The sequence below is a fragment of the Triticum aestivum genome, chromosome 3A (genome assembly GCF_018294505.1).
Source record: "Triticum aestivum cultivar Chinese Spring chromosome 3A, IWGSC CS RefSeq v2.1, whole genome shotgun sequence".
Taxonomy (NCBI): Eukaryota; Viridiplantae; Streptophyta; class Magnoliopsida; order Poales; family Poaceae; genus Triticum; species Triticum aestivum.
In genome coordinates this window covers 701092061-701099763 of record NC_057800.1, presented here as the reverse complement: position 1 = coordinate 701099763, position 7703 = coordinate 701092061, and the positions used below count along the sequence as shown (strand labels likewise).

General features: G+C 45.7%; 1 pseudogene; it reads left to right on the top strand.

Annotated features, from left to right (window-relative positions):
- The first annotated feature begins 1788 nt into the window (after positions 1-1788).
- On the top strand, positions 1789-3218 carry LOC123059251 (putative F-box/kelch-repeat protein At1g12870; annotated as a pseudogene).
- Positions 3219-7703: the final 4485 nt, after the last annotated feature.

Sequence of the window (7703 nt, the reverse complement as noted above, 5' to 3'; positions counted from 1 at the left end):
GGCCAACAATGTATGCGGTGAATGCCGAGACAAAGCCCTTGCAGATTTTATTCAGTCGCCCACATTCTTTATTAAGTTGGTAAATGTCTCACAAAATATAACCCACTCACTAGAACATTTCGGGTTGCAAGCAGCACGAATAGGAAAAGGGTTGGTGTGCTAGCGGCTAGGTTAGAAAGACCTGCGTCTGTTCCAGCGTCTTGCAACATTAACTTGTGATGATAGTTTGCATCTGTTCCAGCGTTTCCACTTCCGGACATTGCTGGATGTCCGTGCTTTAACCGTTCATGTTATTATTCATTGCAGGCCTGATAGTTTGCATGTTTCTGTCCATAATACCAAATGTTATCTGACAAAAGAACACTGAAACTGGTGCTTTGTAGCGTTAAACCTTTCCATTTGCAAACCAGCACATCACCAAAGTACGCTCACCTGGTTTCCTCTATTGCCATCACCTAGCAATCTTTTAGATGGCATTATATAGGTATTAGGTCGACTCTCAAGCATTGGATGTTTGAGTTTCCAAGCCATAGAATGGGAGCGTTGTCGATGGTCACACGAAGCAGTTGCTTCTGCTTGTCAGTTTCAGTTTCAAATTTTGGTGTTCGTTTGGTCACAAGATACATACCTTATATTAGGGCAACCCCAACGTGGCTCGTCAAATCGCCCACAAATGTCTGAACTGGATAGTTTGGACACTTTAAGCTATGCAATGCGAGTCGTGAAATTTGTCCGGACCAATTCGGATATTCAGAATCCCCAAACTGGTACCAAATGGGGGAGGGGATATAAGAGAGTCCAGACGTCTGCCTAACCACTATTAGTTGGACCACATCTCCTCCTAGCACATGTGTCTCACTCATTTTTTTCCCCTCTCGGTCCATCCACTGTAAGTCATACCCACTGTCCGGATTTGATGAGTACGGCTGGATGGTCAACGCACTGCCTGCTGTATACAGACACGTCTAGTCGTGTCGGTGGACATTTTGTGTCATCTGTTTGGTGATCCCTCTTAGAGTTTCCCTTAGTGCATCTCTAGCAGATCCCCTATATATTAAAAGTGCAAAAGGTGCTTCCCATACCACTTTACTATTTTTTTAATAAAGTCACTGCTTCACAGTAGGCAAATCTCCTATGTATTTGAGTCCACCAGTCGCCACCCCCACGGCCAAGGGGGAGGAGGAACACTAGCGAACGCCGCTCGCCGCAGCACCCGAGGCCCCCGCCTCGGCATCCGGAACCCTCCGCGTGTAGACGAAGCAGCAAGGCCTTCCTGCCACCTTCCTTGGCAGCCGCGCGGCTCTCTTCGGTGACCCCTTCGACGGTGGCAAGGAGGGGAAGGGGGGGGGGGGGGGGTGGCCGCTAGGGTTGCGTCGCCATCCGCGTAGCCCTGAGCAGAGCGAAGCGGGGGCAGCTTTGGTGCCTAGCACAGTGTACCATTTGTGCTCCTGGGGTTGTTGCTTCTTGTGCGCATATACAATTATACAGATAACACGCACACGCACACTGTCTCCCTCTCCCTCCCTCTCTCTCTCTCATATGAATGCATTGATACGTACTAATGTTTTTGCGTCTTCTCGAAGAACATCCTGCAAAAAAAAACATACGGTGTAATGGGTAAAAATTCACAGTACGTTTCAGTTCTCAGAAGATAATCATGCACACTCATATTTGTCTTGCATAATTCAAAGTATGGTTCAGTTCTCAATTTTTTTCTTTTGAGATTTGTGGGCACTCAGTCTGAGTGGCCGTGCAAACAAAACCTGGGCTGAGCCCAGCCCAGCCCAGCTCAAAGACCTACGCTCCACCCCCACCTACCCTCCGCCGCCACCACCACAACTCCCAGCCGCAGCCGGCGACCATGGCGGAGGAGGCCGCGGCCGAAGGAGCGACGCCTCTTCTCGAGGGCCTCCTGGACGAGATCGTCCTGTGGGAGATCCTGGTCCGCCTCGACCCCAAATCCCTCCTCCGCTGCCGCGCCGTCCGCCGCGCCTGGCGCTGCGCCACCTCCACCCGCCGCTTCCTCCTCGCCCACCACGCCCGCCAACCCGCCTTACCCGTTTTCTCCAGCGGCGGATGTCATAACTTTCTCGCCTTGGACCAGCGTGCTGCCCAGCTCCACACCGTCGCTCGGCATGACGAGCCCTTCTTCCTGGAGGCTTCCTGCGATGGCCTCCTCCTCTCCAGGTCTTATTCTGGCTGCCGCCTCGCCCTCTACAACCCGGCCACGCGTGAGCATTCAGGTGTCCACCGTGGGGCTTCAACATCGTGGGGATGTACCCACACCCACCTACCGGCGAGTACCGGCTGCTGCTGACCAATTTCTCTGCTCCTGAAGGCCAAACTGGATGCTATGTCCTTCCGCTTGGTTCCGACCAGCCACCGAGGTACATTGGGTGGCTGGAGATGGTAAAAGTGCTGTGCATAGAGATATCTGCCCTCATCCGTGATAGCCTACATTGGTTCCTACTTGAGCATAGAAAACATGTATTGGTATTTGACACCACCGCTGAGTCATTCCGGCACATGCGTGCTCCACTTGTTCTTGGCGACAGTGACCCTGGCCTGTTTGCGATGGATGGCACGCTCGGCATTGATTGCCATAATGATGCCATGGAAATCATCACTATATGGGTGTTGCAGGATTATGAAAGTGAGGTATGGGACATAAAGTACCGAATCAAATTGCCGGTTGGTGAAATCAGGAAGAAGTTTGGAGACTATGGTGAAAGCTGGGGTTTGGGTGTTGGTGTTGTTTCGGGGGATGGTGACGTGCTCTTGCTGCTCAATTTTCGTGGGTGGCTGCTTCAAATTGACAGTGACGGCAAATTGATTGAAAGTTCCAATTGTGGTCATAGAGACCTGCGGATATATGAATATCGGCTCAAACAAAGTCTTGTCCAGCATGCTTTCTTCCCGGCTCTAAAAAGTTATGCTAATAGTGCCTCACTTTTGATCTAATGGCAGTTGAGTGAGATGGTGCTTCTTTCTTCCTAGCTGTCATATCCTCATGAGCTGCACCATCTATGGATTGGACCAAGTATGAGCCTACTGGCCTCCTCTTTGCTTTGCATTGATGTATATAAGTTATTATCAAAGGCTCTGGTTGTAATGTGGTTGCATGGAATCTATGCTTGTCTTCATAACCTTTCGGGCTGAAGTGACTATTGTGTGCGTTGATGCTAAAATAAAGATGTCATTTTGCTCTGCTTTGGAAATATTTGCCTTTGAGCTGACGGATTTGGCTTTGCTTTATGTTAATTATCTAGTGGTCTTAGTGCTCAATTGTTAGCTTTCTATATCCCCCATGCTCACTATTTCTTGAATTTAGGAATTGATTTTACCTTTTCACCTAGTGGTCTTCTTAATAGTCAACATTTAGGGTATTTCTGTTTCTATCCTGTGTTGAAGCTGACGATGAAACAGAGGCAAAAAAATATCACTTATTGACTTGCAAACATCATCTGATTTTAGAAGAGCTTGGAATACTAGTAGTTATATTAAATGGTTGCATCATAGTCAATGAAATATTCTGTCATAATTCATTTTTCTCTGTGAATCAGTTTTGCATCTTGGTAGTTATAAGTCTTATGAAGACTTTAAGCTTGATATTATAGAGAACTGAACATGGTTATATTTGTCTCTTTCCAATGAGCTGTAATATTGTCTAGAATAGACTCATACTGCAATCTGAAAATCTATGAATACCTTTTTGTGCCTCCACACTGACACCGTTTTTACATTGCATTGTTTGGAATAATCTTTTACTGTTTTACTTTTCCTGCTAAATTTTTTGAGTATTAGTGCTTCATGTTTATGTTTAATCTGAACATAAGTTGAAGAAATAAAATTTGTTCATGTCTCAAGGAGGACAGCACCAGGCCTGTTGTGTTACACCACAACTGGAGAAGGGTAAAGTCATTATGATCATTTGCTTCAGAATTTGGAAGATGTAAAAGTTAGTTCATTATCCAGATTAGTCGATCCAGTATGCATGTTTGTTATATGAAACTAGAGATTGATCGAGAAGTCTCTTCTCCATAATCTGTATCCGGTGCTCTTTGGTTGCACTAGAGCGAACTGAACAGTCGTCACCACGGGGCTGCGGACACGTGCTTGTGCAGTGTGTATGCTGATGCTCACATCCTCTGTTTTCCCACGATCAAGCAGGACCTCTCTGTTCCTTAAACTGTTATAGATGTGATAATCGGATCATGCTATGAAACAAAGCTGTTCAGAATGAACATGATCACGGAGATATAACCAGTAACCTTTAACTCAAATGTGTCCTTGTAAGCTGAGGGTTCAAAGTATTAGTTGGAATATTGACCAGTGGGTGAGAGTAGTTGCAGGTTATTCATGGAATGGCAGGTAAGTCGCTCATCAGCATCAGCAATATTCTGCCAAGGGATGAGTTGCATTGGAAAAACACTGATTCATAGTTGGCACCGTTTAGCTATGGCGAACCAGCAAACCAAACCACTGTGCACTATGATTCATTTCCCATTCTTTTGAGTAATTTTGAGATGTGAAATTCGAGCAGTGATAATTTTAGGGCTCACTGAATTTTGTGGAAGTCACAGTTAATATCTACTTGACAGTGCAAAGATTCCTCAATATCTTGGGTTTTGGCACCGAAAATATAGATCATAGACATTTTAAATTATTGAGCCAACAATGTATATGGTGAATGCCGCTGATACAAAGCCCTTGCAAATAATCTTCAGCTGCCCACATTCTTTGTTAATCCTTTTGCAACATTAACTTGTGATGATAGTTTGCGTCTATTCCAGCGTTTCTACTTCCTGGCATTGCTGGATGTCTGTGCTTTAACCATTCACTGCAGGTCTGATACTGATAGTCTGCATGTCTTTGATCGACAAGAAACAGCACTGAAACTAATTGGTGCTTTGAAGCGTTAAACCCTCTCTACATTTTCATCTGCAACTCAGCAAATCGCCAAAACTAACCGGTGCTTTGTAGCGTTAAACCCTCTACATTTTCATCTGCGATTCAGCACATCACCAAAATAGTCTTATTTTGCATCCTCATCTGCCATCACCTAGCAAATCTTTTAGTTGGAATTATATAGAGTTATATCGGTTCTTAAGCATCGGAAATTTGAGTTTCGAAGCCATAGAATGGGAGTTCAGTTGAAGGTCACACGAAGTAGTTGCCTCTGCTTGTCAGTTTCAGTTTCAAATTTTGGGTCTTTGTTTGGTCACAAGATACATATGTCAGATTAATATCTACAACCTCATGTTGCTAACTGGCTACTTCATGCCCATTCTGTGACCCGTTCGTACGCACTATAGTTATTTGTTGGTCATGCTTTAGGTGTTCATCAAACCTGCGAGTTGGAACTTGGAACATCAGCTTAATCGACCACATTGATCTGTATTCATTTTCTATCTAATTTTGAGCATCATGAAATTTCTATTGTCTGCAGAATCACCGATCGAAAACAATAAAAGCTTGGCCAGAATCTTGAAAGAGATTTCACCAACCTTAGGTTTGATAATAATGATTCAAGTAAATGACCACCAAAACTAATCCAAATATTGCTAAACCAGAACTCTGGCCATGGGTGGTAAGCTAGCTAGAACTTTGTCCGGTACTGGCACGACGAGCTCTGTGCGCCGGGGCGCCGCATGTTGACAACGACATCGCACACCGTGAGCACGACGGCGTGGTGCCTGAGCAGGCCGAGAACGGTGACCGTCCCCGGCACGGTCGTCCGCATGGTGAGCGACACGTCCCCAGCGCCGCCGAGCACGTCGCCGTACAACTGAGGTGCGTACCCGGCGAGGCGGTCAGCGAGCACCGTGAGCCTGACGGTCACCACGTTGGTGCTTCCCGCGCCGATGCGTCCGGGCGGCACGTTGGCGTCCGCGACGAGCGCGCCATGGTAGTAGACCTCAGCGTGGCCGGCGTCATGCGCGAAGGACGCGACCAGGCTGGGGTTGCGGATGGAGAGGACGACGTCGAGCGTCACGTTGAGGGAGAGTCCAGGGGAGAGAGACACGGAGGTGAGCCGGATCGTAGAGATGGTGGTGTCGGCCGGGTGCGGGCGGAGCGCCGTGATGGCTAGCACAGCGACGGCCACAGCGAGGAGGAGGAGGAGTACGGCGAGGGAGACGATGAAGCAGATGCGGAGTCGGCGGCGTGACGCGGCCGCCGCGGCGCTGTGGTGTTCACAGTTGGCAGTGGGCATGCTTGCTCTCTCCGAAAGAGGTGTTGCTAGCTACCAGTCTAATGTTGGAGTACCAGACTTGATCTGCTTGACCCGTTTTTGTACCTTTTATTTTTTTTCACCAGTCAAGTGATATAGCATGTAAAAAGAAAAATGAAAAACCAAAAATAAATTTTTATACGAATCTTCATGCAAAATCAAAGAAATATAGTATCGACTGAGACATAACAAAGTCTCAATCGACTCAGACTTAGCAAAACTGTTTCCCAATTTAGCTACATGTAAGTGCCCTAAAAATTAAATGTGGGTCACTGGGTTATTTTGGCCGTTGATTTTTGTTTCGAGATTTCTGCTCCTTTATGTTTTTTTCCCCTCTTGTGACTGTTGTTGTCTATTGGGCCCGAATTTCAGACTGATCACTATTTTGGGTCGGTTGATTCCTTATTGCGCTGAAGCCCAACAGTGCTTCATTATTTTATTTTTGTATGCTTTTTTTAATTTTTGCTTTAAATAAAAGACAATTGTTGCTTGTCTTTTTTCTTTTTAGTCGGTTTTTATGGGTATTTTCTGGAAGTTGGGTAAATGCAAAAAGAATGCATGTAAGGCTGCGTTTGGCAGCGCTGTATTTTTGCAGTTTTACAAAAAATACCGTCGTTTTCAATAAAGCCATGGTTTTAAATACTTTGATGTGTTTGGCATGAACAGATACAAAAGTTTAGAAACTGTAGTTTTCTTGAAATCGGGGTTTTTTTTTTTGCTGTATTAGAAAAGGAAGTCCCAGCCTCTTTTTTTCATATAAACCGGGAAACGCAATCGTTACTTTGCTCTCTTCTGCGATTGTTTCTGGCGGGCCCATCTTCTTCCGGCCGTCCACCTTATGTGCGATTCATCCATGCATCTTCTCTGCTGCCATGGACAAGTTGACCACCTGGTGGGAACAAAGGTACGCCCTACCCTGCTCGACCGATTGAGCCCATCAACACGAGTCCATGCGCGTGTGTAGATTGCGCCCGCGAGGCCGCGACTTACTAGGTCAGCAATTAGCCAGCCGTATGGCGCCGCATGCAGCCGGGCAGCCGTTAGCACCCGCTGATTGATCCGGTGGTGTAGCTCCTTTTGTGTAGCCAAGTTAATTAGGTTCAGTTGCGTAGCAATCGGTCAAAACTACCATAAAACAGCACCAGCCAAACATATCGGTTGTTTTCTTAAAACTAAGAAAAATGCAGTTGTAAGAAACCGAAGTATGTACTATTGCACACGCATTGCAATACCGAGGTTTTGGGATACTACTGTATTTGGAAAACTATGCTGCTAAACTAGCCCTAAGTATTATATAATACATGTATAATTATACTGAGTGCGAAACTTGCACTATCATATGATTATTTCTTACATATTTAAGAAGTGCCAAGTCTTTTTCAAAGTTTTTTTTAATTTCTTTCTTAAATGGTAATACCAATGTCGCTAATTCATTCTATCTTACAAAACTTTATAATTTATTTGTTTTAGT